The following is a 17682-nucleotide window of genomic DNA, read 5'->3' on the forward strand; positions in this document are numbered from 1 at the left end:
CTACTAATTAGTAGTTTTGTAGTGAGTTGATTATTAAATTTTAATCAAAGAGTTGCTGTGGCTTTATCGTCTAACAAAATTTTTTTTATTTCTGTGTTATTTTTATTTTAAGAAAGTATTCGTTTGATTTTTCCTATTTAATTTTAAACTTCTTATGACTTAAAATGCCTTCCTAAAGTTTTAATTGTTTTCTAAATATAAGATTCTAAGTGACTTGTGCTTTGTTTTTGTTCCTTAGCAAATGACTTTTATAATTCAATCTCAGATACTTATTTTCCTATTTCTAAGTATTAATTTTGTCTTCCCAGCCTTGGCTATCAATCACATTTCAAGCTATATACTATTCAGAAAGGTGAATAGATGATGCCATTATTAGAAATATTATATTGGATTATTTGGTAAATATTATTTATTTTTCCCACAACTTTGTATTTTAACAGGTTTTTTTCCTATCTGGAAAGAAAACATAATAGCTAATCCTTAATATGAGTTAATATATTTTGTATTTTAAGCATAAAATAGTTAATCCTAGGTAACTGTGATTCCATCCTGGGTTTGTTTATGTTTTGTTTTGTTTTATTTTGAGGTTTTTTTAAAATTCCACATGTAAGAAATATCATACAGTATTTGTCTGTCTCTGTCTGGTTTATCTCACATAGCGTAATAATGTCCTAAAGGTCTATTCTTGTTGCTGCAAATAATAGGATTTCCTTTCCTCCCATGGCTATGTAGTATTCATGTATATATCTTACATCTTATTTATTTATCCACTGGTGAATAGTTAGGTTGTTTCTGTATCTTGACTATAATGAATAATACTGCAGTGACCATGGAGGTGCAAATATCTTTATGAATTAAGGTATTTGTTTTCCTCAGATAAATACTCAGAAATAGAATTGCTAGATCTTATGGTAGTTCTATTTTTAATTTTTTTTGGAACTGCCATACATCTTTCCATAGTGTTTGAACAAATTTGCAATCCAACCAACAGTTCACAAGAGTTCCTTTCTCTTCACATCAACAGTTTTCTCTTGTATTCTTGAAGATAGCCATTATTACCAGTGTGAGATAACATCTTTGTGGCTTGGATTTGCATTTCCCTGATGACTAGTGCTATTGTGCACCTTTTCATGTACCTATCAGCCATATATATGGATGTCTTTTTCAGGAAAACAATCTCTATTTAGTTATTTAAAAGTTCCTTTTTTTGGTGGTTAAATTAGTTGTACATACAGGAGAGAAAGGATTGCTGAAGTATAGATAGGGAATATCATGTAACCAAGTCATTTAGGTTTATGTAATATTTTGTGATGTGTTATTGATAGCTGAATAGTCATTATTACATAGAACATTTTTCCAAATTAAAATACTTTAGTTGTAAATTTGAAACTCAGCTATGACATCTGATACCATAAAATTGCTAGATAATATGAAACACAATATAAAATGATAAATTTAGCCATTGCAGGAATATAAATAAAGCATGGATATTTCATAATTCTCAAATTACATGGCAAAAACAATGTCTTGTTTAGGACCCTAGGCTAAGTTAGGGCTGCCTGGATGATTCAGTAGCATGAGTGTCCAAATTTTTATTTTGGTTCAGGTCATGAGCTCAGAGTCATGGGATAGAGTCCCAAGTCCTGCATCATCTCATCATCAGGCTCTTGACTGAATAAGGGGTCTATTTCTCTCCCTTTCTCTCTACCCCAGCCCAGCTCCTACTCATTTGCATGTGCACACACACTCTCTCTCTAAAAATAAATAAATAAATCTTTTAAAAAAAGAAATCTTAGCTAAGCTACATAATTTTCAATGAACAAAGCATTAGTGTTTTCATTTTTCTAAATGGAAGCAATATACACCATATATGTGGTCCTATTAGGCTATTTTATTCATGTGTAAATATTATAAACTTGAATAAGAAAAAAGCCAAAATAATAGTATGCTTTTAATATGGTAGGGATGCCTACACTGTGAATGGTGGCCTCCTGGATGTGGCAGTTTCAACCTGCACAACTGCATGTGGTATCTTGAGAATAAGGATTAGATTAGTGGTACTCTCACATTTTCACTAATTTACAATATAGTGTGACATAGTTAATTTTCCAGGTTGCATTAAGAAATGAAACATAGTTTTAACAAAACTATTCTCACTACATGGTGTATCACCTAAAAACCCTTGGATCAAGTCAAACAGAGATCCAAAATAATGTTAACAGCACATGCAAATAGCAAGAAAATTGTCATCATGATACTTACATTATAGTCTGAATACTTTTCAAAAAAAGAGGTAAAACTAAATGATCTTCTAACATGTTTCTGGACTGGGGCCTAAAACATTCAACATTCCCAGGAAGATAATTAGAAACAAAGAATTTGAACCACTCTCTTTAATAATGAAACATGGATCAAGTTTACACATTGTCATGAGATTCTAAATAATAATTATATGAAATCACTCCCAGAAAACTTTTACAAAAGCATAAAATGTAAAACTTCTGTATATGAAACCAAATATCTACATTTTCAAGTATGTTTGGAGTTACGAATATTCAATTTATGTTTTATAAATATAACTAAACTAATTGTCGAGTATTTAGCAACACCTTTAATATTTTCTACTGAATATCACAATTCAGAAAGTTCTGTAATACTGAGAGAGCACATCCTGACTTTTCGTGTTAATGATAGTTAATGATACATACAATTCAATACCATTATAAACAGAAATATATTCTCATCTAATAATATTAGAATACTCAGAAAATATTGTCCAAGTTTTGTTAAATTACTTTAAAGATTTTATTTTTTTATTCACGAGAGATACAGAAAAAGAAGCAGAGACATAGACAGAGAGAGAAGCAGGTTCCTCGCATGGATCTCAATGCAGGACTCAATCCCCGGACCCAGGATCTGCCCTGAGCCAAAGGCAGTTGCTCAACCACTGAGCCACCCAGGCATCCCTGTTAAATAACTTTAAAATATATTACACAAATGGAGAATTCCTCTATAGTTAAATGAAAATGGAGATTTTCTTCTTACGGCTCAGTTTATGGTAGTTTCTACTCTTTATATAACTAATGACCAATAAGAATATTCACATTTTTGTAAATAGTAAAGGAGAAATACATTGGAGGATGGTAATTTCAATCTTGTCTTATATATTAATATAAATGTTTATGAGTGAAAAAAATTGCCAGTGATAGTGCAGGATTGATTTGGGGCAACAAGAACACAAATGAACAAAACAGGAATCTGAAATGGGTAAAAATATTCCAAACATGTAAAATATCTTCCCTGCCTTATTTATAAAGAGGCTAATATAGCACGGAAATTTTTATCCAAATGCATAGAGTATGATGCAATAGGCAGATTTTCTGGAAAACAGGAATCTAAATGCCTCAGAAAATAACCAAGGGAATTTTTATAAAACCAATCATAAATTAACATTTCAAAACACTCTAAAAATATTTATCAAAGAGTAATGAATTATTATTTTTCAAAGACATTTATGATTTATTGACATTTACTACATTATTAAATAATCATCAATAAATGCTTCCTACTTTGCAGGAAGTTAGAAGCAACGAAATACATCAACAATTTAGTCTGTCTTTAATTGCACTGTGTTTTAATCAATGCGTGAAAGTCTCTCCTTATCTCTACAAATCATGTTATAGTTAGAGATCTTCATAATGATTATATGGAAACATTTTTCTATTTATAATATATTCATTGAAAATACGAATATTTATAAATATTTGAAATATATTTTCTAACTTGTTAAAAATCTACAAAAGAAATTAATTGGTAGTTTTGAATTAATTTCTTGGAAAACAATGAAACAGATTATAATTAATTTTGTAGATTTGTCTGAAATTCAGAAAGATGAAAATCTACCTGCTGAATATCAACAATCATCAAAAAAACAAAACAAAATAGAATTAAAACCTCTCATGAATAATTGATTCATATAATGTAATTGATTATCATATTTTGGAAAGAATTACTTCCAAAGATCACATTTGAAATAGTTAATATTTTTAAAAAAAATCTAGGGCAACAATTAAAACCATGTAATATAATACATAAAATTAAAACAATAATTTCAAATCATTCATCCTTGTAAAGTTTCTATTTTTTATTGACTTTAAAATTATATCCACATTACTATAAATGAATTGTCAATGTAACCACAGAACTCCATATTTAGATGTATCATTTCATTTTTATTTTACTTCAAAGAAGCATCCATATGAAAGGTCAAGCTGAATACATAGTTCCAAGGCCCATATAATTTAAGAAAATTGTATATTCAATGTTTCTGAGCACCAAAAGTTGACTCTACTTGAAATCATATTAAGTAATAATTTTAGATTTATATACTTGTTTATGAATTTTAGTTTAGTTGAAACCAAGGCTGTATAACAAATTAACAATATAATTCACCTAAATTAACAATCTGATTCAATATAATTTACTGTCACTTTATCGAGCTAATATTATTTTGTGATTTTATTTATTACATTATTAAATAAAAGTTTAAGGCTATAGGTTAAGCGTAGTAAACATACTCTAAACTAGTGCAATGAATAAACTTCAGTAAACTAAAATAATTTCTTTTAGTAGATCAATATTAATGGTACAGTGAATGATTTTCTTGTTTATTTTTTTTTATTTTCTTTAATTTTTTATTTATTTATGATAGTTATAGAGAGAGAGAGAGAGAGAGGCAGAGACACAGGCGGAGGGAGAAGCAGGCTCCATGTACCGGGAGCCTGATGTGGGATTCGATCCCGGGTCTCCAGGATCGCGCCCTGGGCCAAAGGCAGGCGCCAAACCGCTGTGCCACCCAGGGATCCCCGATTTTCTTGTTTAATTTTATGTTGTTTCTTTTCAACCTCGTTGGGAAATTATTTTTACTGTGGTTATGATTGTTCTGTTTTGTTTTATTACTCTCTGTAATATATCTGTGTTATGAAACTCATAGTCTTGGAATGAGAGTTTATTTACATTTATGTATATATGTGTATATACATATATGCATATATATATATATATAATTGTGTGTTTATATTTATTTATTTACTTCAGAATATAAACGGCAGGGTTTCTGGAAGAAAAAGGTCAAATCAAATGATATAGTATGCCCTAGCATATCACTCCCTAAAGTGATCTACATGAGGTTAAAAATTTATGTCATGTTGGAATTGATTTAATCTTGCTTGAGAATATGCAGAAGTGTTTAATTTTTAACCAAATAATTATGCACTAAAAACTGTACTAGTGTATAGCAAATTGTATCCCATATTTCTCTCTAAATTAGACATTGAACTATTATATAGCTGTGACAAGGTTAACAAAAGTTCCTTAGGTTTGCCAGAACACACTTTCTTAAGGCACCTGAGTGGCTCAGGATGTTGAGTACCTGTCATCAGCTCCAGTTATGATCCCAGGTCCTGGGATGGAGCCCCATATAGGGCTCCACTTCTCTCTCTCTCTCTCTCTCTCTCTCTCTCTCTCTTTTTAATATGAAAGATAGTTCATTTGAATCTATATGTCTCCGTTAAAATTTTTAAACATAAAAGCTCTGTAACAAACATTACAATTTAGTGTTATCTGTCATATAAATAAAATATACACTAAGATGTACATTATCCACAGCAGGGAACACAGCAATGCCCCCCTACTTATGTGTATTGTCTCTCTCAAATAAATAAATAAAATCTTAAAGAAAGAACATTGCTTCCTTAATGATAATATCAAGACAAATGTTAATAAATATTTTATTCTTGTGTTCATTTTTGGGTTTAAATACTTCAAACTATACATGTACCTATATAATAGTAAGAAGCCTTATATATCACACATGCAATTAGTATTATTTATATCTTTATTTGTATCTATATAGACAGATTTGGAAGGAGAAAGACTGAAAAAACAGCGATAAGATATTATCTCATGAAGGTTGAAAATGTAGCAATCTATTCAATGAAAGTAGGACATGGAAATAATAAAGATAAGAACAGAGTAAAATGAAATAGAAGTTGAATATATACTTGAGAAAAATCTATAAATTTACAAAGTGCTTCTTTGAAAATACTAATGAAATTTGCAATCCCCTATAACTATAATAAAAATATTAGAATTCTAATTTACAAATATAAGAAACCATACTGTCACACAATATTGTATTAATGTTAAAATGTCTATAAAATATTGTATTAATGTTAAAGTGTCTAAAAATTTTAGACACCAAAGTGTCTAAAATTAAAAGATAGATATATGTGAGCATTGCAGTGTAACCAATCATGGGCTTGGATATTTTTATGTATATTTGGGAACTCACAGCATCTAAAGGTAGACAGTGCATAATCTGTTACTTGAGTACTCTTTTCTGAATTTGTTAGATTTTAATAACTTAAAAAAAAAGTAAAAATTGATGTCATTAAAAATATTTTGCCTGGAAATATAAGCTAAAGTAGAACCAAAACACAAACTAAAAATCACTTGAAATATATTCCGAAGTAAATATTAATGTCAAAAGCAAAACTTGGTTTGGCAACCTAGATATTCGATAAACAAATGAAAAGTTTCCACAGTTAATGAATAATAATACCAACACCATGTTTGAAGGGATGATGGCTTATTAATTTCTCTAATAGATGGTGACATTGATATGATTAAGATTTATTATGTTAGTCAAATTAAAAATACCTGTGATGAATACAAAATTCAGCTGTCAGTACCTGCATAACTAGCCTTATTAAATGGTGTATCACTGCAGAAGATTTAAATGAGACACAAGCCTCTTGGAATATGATTAGCAGAATTAGGTCTGAAGACTTGGGAAGTTCACTAAAGCTAAGAAAATACTTTTGCACTTCAATAAACATATTTTAAGATATATAACTTAAAATGCTGTTTTAAGTCATCTGTAAGGTATCCAAATGCCTTAAAACAATAAGCAATAAAACTGTTTTCTTTTGCCATTATAACTTATAAACTGTTTACTCTAAATGTCTTCAATAAGTGAATAGAATAATAGCACTCTTCTTGAATTAAATAGTAGCTATAAATTGATAATAATCATTATAATTTGTTATAATAAAGATCATCCAGAGTACAGAAACATTGAGACATTATAGGATTATACCTTGAAGATAAAATCACATGATTAAATTTGGTGTATGTAGGGAGAAGCAGGGAAAGCTCAAACATCTGGCTCCTATTAGTAGTTACTTTAACTTCTTGTGTCTCTATTTTCTTATTTGTATGCCAGTGTAATATGCTTCTCCTGAGAATGTAACAAAATGTTACTTTTTTATTGTTCTGTACTTTAGTTCACACACAGTTCTGCCATTCCAAAGGCATAAGAGAAAGTAAATAGAGCATACAAAAATTAACATAATTTATAGAATCAATCACAAAAGTAATTACTACATTATAGTGGACTGGAGAAAGAGATGCTTAGCAATACAGATAGAAATAATAAGAAATATAAAAGAAAACATGAAAAAATAAAATAAAAGTCTAAAAATCAAGGCATTACAACAGTATTTTGAATATACAGCCTGTATTACTGGAAATCCATACCAATAATCTAGATAAGAAAAATTGTATGATGGAATCTATAAGTCCAAATCCACTATATGGCCAATTACCAAAAAATTGGAATAGTTTCGTTTTTTAATAAAATTAATTTATTTTATTAATGAAATTTGAAAACAAATATTAGCACTTATATCGACAAACATAATCAGTTTAAAGCTAGTGTTATCTCTTTTTAGAAACAATTTTGTGTGATCTCAGATTTATTCAAAGGACTTACCATATTGTATTATGTTTCTATAGTGTTATAAAAGTTTCAAATTCTATTAAATTCCTCTTTAACGAGGCTTTAATCATTATTCCTCAAGATGCTATGCCAAGAAATAAAATGTTGCATATTGATTATTTTTTTCCTAAAGACATGCTTATTTAATTCAAATCTTTTACCCAGGAACATTTTTTGCAATATACAAACATTCTAGAACATGTTGGAATCAATTTAGATACCTCTCAACTAGGATATCAATTAAATTTTATTTTACAATCTCTCTCTCTCTCTCTCTCTCTTTGTCTCTCTCTGTCTCTCTCTCCCAAACACTAAACATTAATGGAAAAATTTGGCCATTCTTTATTCCATTTAAAACAAAAAAAACTGCTATGAAATCAAATAACTTTCCTCCAGAGCAACTCTTTTGCTTTTCATTTTCACCATAGCAGACATTTAGCAGCAAAGGTACTCTCTCCAGACTCTGTGTTGTGGGTACTTAATTGCCTAGGATGGTCACTTATCTGTGAAATATGCCTTTAGTTGTTCTATAGTTTAAATTGTATTTCCCCTCTAATGTAGAAGAATTGCAAACAGTGCTAAGATAGCTAGGATATATTCAGTTCTTTTTAAAAATTTAAGTAGGCTCCATGCTTAACGTGGAGCCCAACGGGGGCTTGAACACATGACACTGAGATCAAGACCTGAGATCAATATCTGAGCTGAAGTCAAGAGTCAGATGCTTAACGAAGCAGGCACCCATCTGTAATCTCCTCAGGAAGAAGTGGACTATCTCCTGGTTAATATTTCAAGATTGAAGATTAACTCCTAAAGCTATTATTCTTAATTATCAGAGCACTTACATGTCTTGCTTTTACCTATATTATAAGTTTATTTTATTCAAGTTCTAATTTAGTCATTTTGGAGAATCACATTGGGATTGTAAAAAAAAATGCTTTCTAAATGTGTTTGAAGACAACCATAAAAATTATAGGAAGCACAGTTCCCATGAGTCAAAAATGTTTACATAAATCATTAATCAAAGCAAGTCATATAAACACTTGATTGAAAAGAAATGCAATTCTTATCTTCTCAAATTAGAAAAGCTCAAAAAAATGAAAAAAACACAAAAATCTTTCTTTTTCTTGAATTTAAATAATAGCTCACAAAGAAAATAGACATTTTAATGTTTTATTTTTTTTAAAGATTTTATTTATTTATTCATGAGAGACAGAGAGAGAGTCAGAGACATAGGCAGAGGGAGAAGCAGGCTCCCCAATGTGGGACTCAATCCTGGGACTGCACGACCATGACCTGAGCCAAAGGCAGAAGCTCAACAGCTGAGCCACCTAGGCACCCCATTTTAATGTTTTATATCAAAAGGATACTTTATCATTGAAAACAATGATTTCATCATCTCTTGAAAATGCCAATATAAAATTATTTGTGCTATTATCTGTTTGTTGTTTTTAACTATGATTGTTTTAGAATTCAATTAAACCAGATATTTGTATGTCTGATAAGGCATCTACTACCATGCAACACCTTTAGAGTGAGTGTCAAAATAAATCGTCCATAAATTTAGCATAATATGGAAACACTCTTCATCTGTGCTAGAAAAATAAATTTATTCAGGATCTCCAACTTTTCAACAACAGAATGCTAATATTAGCATCCAGGTTCCAAATCATTAAAATTTGTCTTGAATCATTTACATGAGACATGCACATAAGGAACTCATCTCATAATTTGACAATAAATTGGTTGCTTTCCAGTATATGACAAAAGCATGACTGAGATAATTACTATTTGAAGGAGACAGTGTAAAGGACTTGCTAATTATATATTCCTTCAGATCACTAGTTCTCAAGTGTTACTGTGCATAAAAATCACTGTTAATATTCAAATCTCCTTTCCTATGGTTTAGTGCATGTTAGTGAGAAAGGTAACATTTATACTCCTTTCCTTTTATTTTTCCTATGGCCTATCTCTCTCTTAGAGCCATCCTCAGGCCTCTCTCCTAACCCAGCTACTTTAATTTGATGGAGTCCGAGAGTTCCCATTGGCCCACTTTATTAATGCTTGTGGTTGCTGTTTTCTTAGTTACAAACAAGATTTGTTCCTTTTTCTTCATTTGTGCCAAAATCAGAAAGATTATTTTACTTCTTGCTTGCTTCTAATTTCAAGGCCCATGTGTCAGTAAGTAAGATCTAGCCAGTCAGAGCTGAGGATAAAGTAGGTTTTCAGAAGCATTTGATGTTTTTTGTGTATTCGTTAGCAAGATGGAAGGAAAGCCATTCGTGTATGATGATTTGCCCCAGAAGTAGGTTTGAGCTTGTTTTCTAAGTACTAAAAGTATTTGTAAAACTACAAAAGTGAAGTAAATGATATTAACAGTGGATAGAGTGTTGTCTAGAAATATCTCAAAGCCAACTTGGAGGTCCAGGTGACAGTGGAAACTTAGAATCTATAGAATGCAACAAATTTGAGGCTTTGGGGAATGTAGTGGAAGTCTCAGCAGTACTAAGCAGCTTCAGGACAAGTATATGATAAGCTGGCATTGTAGAAACTATGGCAGAAAGGAAGAAATTGAGTAATGGCAACTTGGCAGGTGTTTGTTACCAAAATTGAAAATAATTTTTAACAATGAGATTCTTGAAAGATAAGAAGTTTAAGCTATTATGTTATAAGTATTGTTGCTTCAATAAGCATTCATCGACTATGCTTATTTGGATGTAAAAACTTACACTAGAGTCAAAAGTCATAAGACATTCAATGGGTTTTACACACACCTACACGAATGCACACAGAAGTAAATAATAGAGGGTGCTTTGATATCAATTTGCCCTTAGAGAAATGTTCAAGTTGATCTTTTCAACAATCTGTAAATGCTAATTGAGTTCTGAAAATAGTATTGAATTTAAGGTTCAGACATTTGCCATATCCTATCTTGGAAAAATATCCCTAAAAATCACAGATTCTTGTTTATGCTCTGAGCAAGCAAGCAAATCTATGATACCCTTTCCAATATTTAAATGTTTGCATTTTGGATTCAAAGGATTTGAAACAATTGGAGTTTCCCAAACTGTGCTTAATTACTCCTGGACAAGTCATTCTTTACTTATCTTATTGACTCTGAAATCCAACTTTGAGATTTTTATGTCTAATTAAAACAGCCTCCACTAAGAGCAAAGCAAATATTGTGTTAGATTAGAGGCTGAGAGTGCCCTCTGAACGTAAGGCATATTTGTGTGACCAAAAATGTGTTTTGCATTGGCTGGGGGTGTTCACCTCAATCCCTATAAGAAGATGGGAGAAGCATGGGTTGAATAAAAGTTGGGATACCTTCAATACTGCCATTATCCACCATTAAAAGGTAATAAAAGCTAATGAAATCTTATACAGGAAGGATTTCCAAGTAACCGGAACCTTCAGGAATGACTGAGTCCCATCATCAAGTAAAGAACTATGACCAGTTAAGTGCCAGAGGAATGTAAAAGGAAACATGAATTGGTTTTGAATGAGGAAAGCCATATTCACCAAATATAGCCTTGCTACAGAATTTCTTTCTATATTTTCTTACTTATTTTTTTATTTAAAATAAATTTTTCCCTCTCTTTTCCCTGCTATTTTAACATGATATGTTATTAGTTGATAGCCTTACAATTTAATCCGTAGATAATAGAATTTAAAAAGGGAACATGAAGAAAAAAAGAAGGAAAGGCAATCAAAAAAGATTTTAATCCAGTTGAGACAGGATCTGGCGATTTTTTATTTGCTCCTGTGGGATTGGGCTGGATTCATTATTCATTGAATAGTGGATACATTCATTATGCATGGTATTTTTAGGGGTCAGGTAGATTTGTATATTCTAAGACCAATATTTTTGGTGCAGGAAATGGAATGGCTTGACCCGAATATTTATGATTTGTGTGTGTGTGTATGTGTGTGTGTGTGTGTGTGTGTGTGTGTGTGTACAGCATCTGGACCACCTTTTTATGTTTAGAGAATTGACTGCTCTCTCAGAGGAAAGTGCGTCTAGCTTCCCACTAATGAAGCTGAAATTGCCACCTATTCATTTTTCCAAGCTTCTTTTGCAAAAGAGGCCAACAACATGTAATTCAGACTCCACTAATTTGATTTTATTAAAAATAAGCAGGAACCATAAAGTAATCTCTTTGGAGCAGAAATTGTTATAGCAAATTCAGATCCCCTGTGAAGTAAGGGCAGCAATGATAGCTCACTTTCCCTTGCTTGACTAAAGTAATAAAGGTTTCTTCACTGGATCAGTAACATGGATTAGTATGAGGCATTTTCCCAATGCTGGTAACTTCATTGTTTTTAAGTTCTTATTTTAGTTTCAGTTAGGCAACACACAGTGTAATATTAGTTTCAGGTGTACAGTATAGTGACTCAATACTTCCATACAACATCCTGTGCTCATCACAACAAGTGCACTCCTTCATCACCTATTCCACCCATCCCCCCATCCACTCTCCTCTGGTAGTTTCTTCTTCTGGTAGTAGTTTCTTCTCTATAGTCAGGAATCTTTTTCTTAGTTTGCCTCTCTCTCTTTTTACCCTTTGCTCTTTTGTTTTGTTTCTTAAATTCCATCAGATGAGTGAAATCACATATTTGTCTTTCTCTGACTGACATTTTGCTTAATATTGTACTAGCTCCATCCATGTTTGCTGCAAATGACAAGATTCCATTTCATTCTTTTTTATGGATGATTGACATATATATATGTGTGTGTGTGTGTGTGTGTGTGTGTGTGTATGTAATATACATACACACACACACACATGTCAATCACATCTTCTTTAAGCATTCATCTACCCATAGATACTTGCACTGCTTCCATAATCTGGCTATTGTAAATAATGCTGCTATAAACAGAGGGTTACATGTATCCTTTTGAATTAGTGTTTTTGCATTCTTTGGGTAAATACCCAGTAGTGTGACCAGTGGATCATAGGTAGCTCTATTTTTAACTTTTTTTTAGGATCTACCATAATCTTTTCCACAGTGGCTGCACCAGTTTGCATTCTCACCAACAGTGTAAGAGGGTTCCTCTTTCTCCACATCCTCTCTAATACCTGTTGTTTCTTGTGTTGTTGATTTTAGCCATTCTGACAGGTGTGAGGTGATATCTCATTGTAATTTTGATTTGCATTTCCCTAATGGCAAGTGATGATGAACATCTTTTCGTGTGTCTGTTGGCCATCTGGTTGTCTTCTTTGGAGAAATGTCTTTTCATGTCTTCTGCCCATACTTAATTGGATTATTTGTTCTTTTGTTGTTGAGTTGTATAAGTTCTTAATATCTTTTATCTAACCTTTTATCAGATATGTCATTTGTAAGTGTCTTCTGCCATTCCATAGATTGCCTTTTAGTTTTCTTGATTGTTTCCATCGCTGTGCAGAAGTTTTTAATAATGGTATAGTCTCAATAGCTTATTTTTGTTTTTGTTTCCCTTGCCTCAGGAGACATAGCTAGAAAAAAGCTGCTACATTTAATGTCAAATTAGTTACTGCCTGTGTTCTAGGATTTTTATGGTTTCAGGTCTTGTATTTAGGTTTTTAATCCACTTTAAACTTATTTTTTGTAGGGTGAAAAAAAGTGGTCTAGTTTCATTCTTTTGCATGTACCTACTCCGTTTACCCAACATCATTTATTGAAAAGACGGTCTTTTTCCATTGGATATTCTTTACTGATTTGATGAAAATTAATTGACAAAGGATGGTGGGTTTGTTTCTGAGGTTTCAATTCTGTTCTATTGACCTATGCGTCTATTTTTGTACCAGTACCATATTGTTTTTTTTTCCTAAGTTTTTATTTAAATTCTAGCTAACATACAGTGTAATATCAGTTTCAGGTGTAGAATTTAGTGATTCATCACTTACATACACCAGGTGCTCATCACAAGTGCACTCCTTAATTTCCATCATCTATTTAAACCATCCTTCCACCTACTTCCCCTTTAGTAACCGTCAGTTTGTTTTCTATAGTTAAGAGTCTATTTCTTGGTTTGCCTTTTCCCCCTATGTTAATTTCTTTTGTTTCTTAATTCCACATACAAGTGAAATCAAATGGTATTTCTCTTTCTCTGACTTATTTAGCTTAGCATAATACTCTTTAGCTCCATCCACATCATTGCAAATGGCAAGACAATTCTTTTTTCAAGCTACATAGTATTCCATTATATATATTATATATATTTATATTTTACATATAAATATATTTTACATATAAATATATTATTATATTATTTATATTTATATATAATACCCAACTGGATATATATTATATACATTTATATATAAGTCCAATTTGTAACTTTTTGATGAACCTTTATACTTTTTTCCAGAGTGCTACGCCAGTTTGCATTCCTACCAATAGTGTAAGAGGATTCCCCTTCTCTGCATCCTCTCCAACACCTGTTCTTTCCTGTGTTGTTAATTTTAGCCATTCTGACCAGTGTGAAGTGATACTGTTTGGAATTTGAGACCATTTTGATGATTACCACTTTGTAATAAACTTGCAGTCCAGAATTGTGAACCCTCATCTTTCCTTTTCTTTTCAAGAGCTTTGGCTATTCAGGGTCTTTGGTGATTCCACACAAATTTTGGGATTATTTGTTTTAGTTCTATGAAAAATTTCACAGGAATTGTGTTAAGGTGTAGATTATTTTGGGTAGTATAGACATTTTAACAATACTTGTTCTTCCAATCCATGAGCATGAAATATCTTTCTGTTGTTTTTGTTATCTTCAATTTCTTTCATCAGTGTTTCATACTTTTCAGAGTATAGGTCTTTCACCTCTTTGGTTAACTGTATTCATAGATATTTTATTATTTTTTTGCATTTTACTTTCTAATAGGTGATGGAAAATGCTGTATGAAGTGGACAAAATTATTCTTTGGGGAAAGAAATAAGCAAATTCTCACACTTAATTCACTAATCTTCCTTATTTTTATTATTTTGATTTGTTTGCTTGTTTTACCTCGGTTCCCAACTGGATTTTATGCCTCAGGCATTATCACACCTCTATATTTTGTTTCTCTTGAAGAACCCCAAACTCAAATATCTGACTAAAATCTTTTTTTCTCAGTTATTCTTCTTTCATGCTTACATTTCAATTTCAATTTTTCATTGCGTTTAATGATAATTCTTTCATCCTAGATTTTATATTAATATCCTATCCTCTTCTAGCTTCATTTCTCTCCCTACAATCATTTAATGCCAGGATGAGAATGTTGAACAATCTATTCTCTAATCTTTTAGAATCTCTTGTATTTCTTTTTCTCAAAGCTGTGGCAATGCTTTTATGTTTAGAACACAATCAGTGGTTTTCTCTATCCAATTACATACTTTATATCTCTGCGTGGGTCACACAAAAGGTATATTTAAATTAATATATACAAAATTGAATGTTTATTCCCACCCCTAAACCTGCTGTGGTCCTACCATCATTTCTTCTTTACCATGATAAATGTTTCCACAAAGCCCACAGAGGCCAAATCAGAAATCTAGAAGTTGTTATCATAATCATTTTTATATTAATCCATATATGATTTATCTCCAAAAATATTTCAGATTCTATCCTTTTTTTGTCCATCCACATAGGTACAACACCACATTTTTACCTATATTCTTTATTGAAATGGTCTCCTGGCTGTCACTTCTTCTTTTCTCACTGAATTCTGAATATTCCATGCAGTAACCAGTCAAGATAAAAATTAAAGGCAATCATATTACCAACCTCAAACCTTTCAAAGACTTCACATGTTCTCGTTCGTAATCTTGCACCATCAATATGTATCCCCTTGATGTCTGGCACACATTCATTTCACACTACATGCTCCTCTACTTAATTATGTCCATTCCTAGCATATATTGAGCTATTTCCTGTTTAAACACTTAGCAAGTGTTGCTAGCCTTGCAAATATTAATTCATCACTATTCCTCAAATCACAGCTTAAATATTACCTTCTAATAAAGAATTTTTGACAATACCAAAAAAGTAAATCAATTCAATATCTACATGTTTTGATTTTTATGTTCAGTATTATTTGCTCTCTTCATCATATTCTTCAAAATTCATTAATATTTAATATGTTTGCTTATTTATTTATGTCTTTATTATATCACAGGTTCCAGAAGGGATAACATCTGGAATATTTCCCATTTCACACATAAAGCCTGACACAGCCTCTGGAGTATTATTTATTTCAAAGAAAATTTTGGCAATAGAAAGATAGATGAACTCTAACAAACACCTCTTTCCTTCCATCTAAGCCAGTGGAAAGAGTCACCTGAATATTAAGACTTGTAAAATATATGCATTATAAGTTTAATTAAGCTTTTACAAATTGTTTTATTAATCATTCTGGATTTATCATTTAAGTATAGTAAATATTTGTATTCCTCTAACCAACTTCTCTTCTACCCTCCAATATCTCTAAATAACTTAAGATGCTGAAGAGACAATGTAATCTGAGATAATCTGATATATTTGCTTAACCTATGTTTTCTGGATCTTAATATATTTCCTTTGCTTTGCATTTTATTTCTTTTTACAAATATTATTTCCGAATGAACATTCTCTATTCTTCTCCTCTCACTATCTTGTCATTACCTCTGAACTTTTCATTTCCTTATACATGTCTTACTCAGACTCCCAAACCCTATATATAATAAATTCAATACAGTTAAACATTCAATTGCATTTGTAATTCAACACTCATCCTTTCCCAAACATTAAGCAAAACTTTTACAGGAAAGTGGCCAAGCTACCTCTACCTTTTCTTTACAGCGAGACTTTCTCCCAGTTTGGGAAACACATTTGGGAAACTGTAGAAAATGAAGAAATTAACACTTATTTCCAGGGTGCTGTGGGTCCTCTGTTGGTTCCCCTGGCTAAGATGGATTGTCATTGTCATTGGTAAAGTCAGGTTTCAAAATGAAGACATATTAAAGTGGAAGTCTCTCAACCCTCCCTGGTTCACTCTTGGATTAGTAATATGCCCCAAGTTGTTGTTTCTCCAAGGGCAACTTCTTTAGGTGGAAGAAGTCTCATGCGTGACCACCTTCCACATAGTCTATTTGACATGAAGGAAAATCAAGGATTTTTATTGCCAATTCTTGTTTTCTTTAAACAGAGATGGAGAAGAGAAAAATGATATCCACAAGTTACCTTTTTGCAGTGGCTTCTGACAGGCATAACTGAGTCTTTTGAAGTCCTCCCACATGACATGGTAAATAAAGAAATATATTGGCCTTCTACAAAGAAATTGGGGGGAAATAATCCCCACAACTTCCAACTAGGCAAAATAATGGCATCAATAATTCCACTGGGTCTGTCTTGGAAGAGGGAGTAGATTGATATTGATGATAGTTGTAGCTTGGATGCCTATTGATAAATTCTGATGATTTATTTATCTTTATTTTATTTTTTTTAACTTTTATTGGTGTTCAATTTACCACCATACAGAAAAACACCCAGTGCTCATCCCGTCAAGTGTCCACCTCAGTGCCCCTCACCCATTCCCCTCCAACACCCGTCCTCCTCCCCTTCCACCACCCCTAGTTCATTTCCCCGAGTTAGGAGTCTTTATGTTCTGTCTCCCTTCCTGATATTTCCCAACATTTCTTTTCCCTTCCTTTATATTCCCTTTCACTATTATTCATATTCCCCAAATGAATGAGAACATACACTGTTTGTCCTTCTCCGATTGACTTATTTCACTCAGCATAATACCCTCCAGTTCCATCCACGTCGAAGCAAATGGTGGGTATTTGTCGTTTCTAATGGCTGAGTAATATTCCATTGTATACATAAACCACATCTTCTTTATCCA

This window comes from Vulpes lagopus, chromosome 6 (assembly GCF_018345385.1).
Source record: "Vulpes lagopus strain Blue_001 chromosome 6, ASM1834538v1, whole genome shotgun sequence".
Classification (NCBI taxonomy): Eukaryota; Metazoa; Chordata; class Mammalia; order Carnivora; family Canidae; genus Vulpes; species Vulpes lagopus.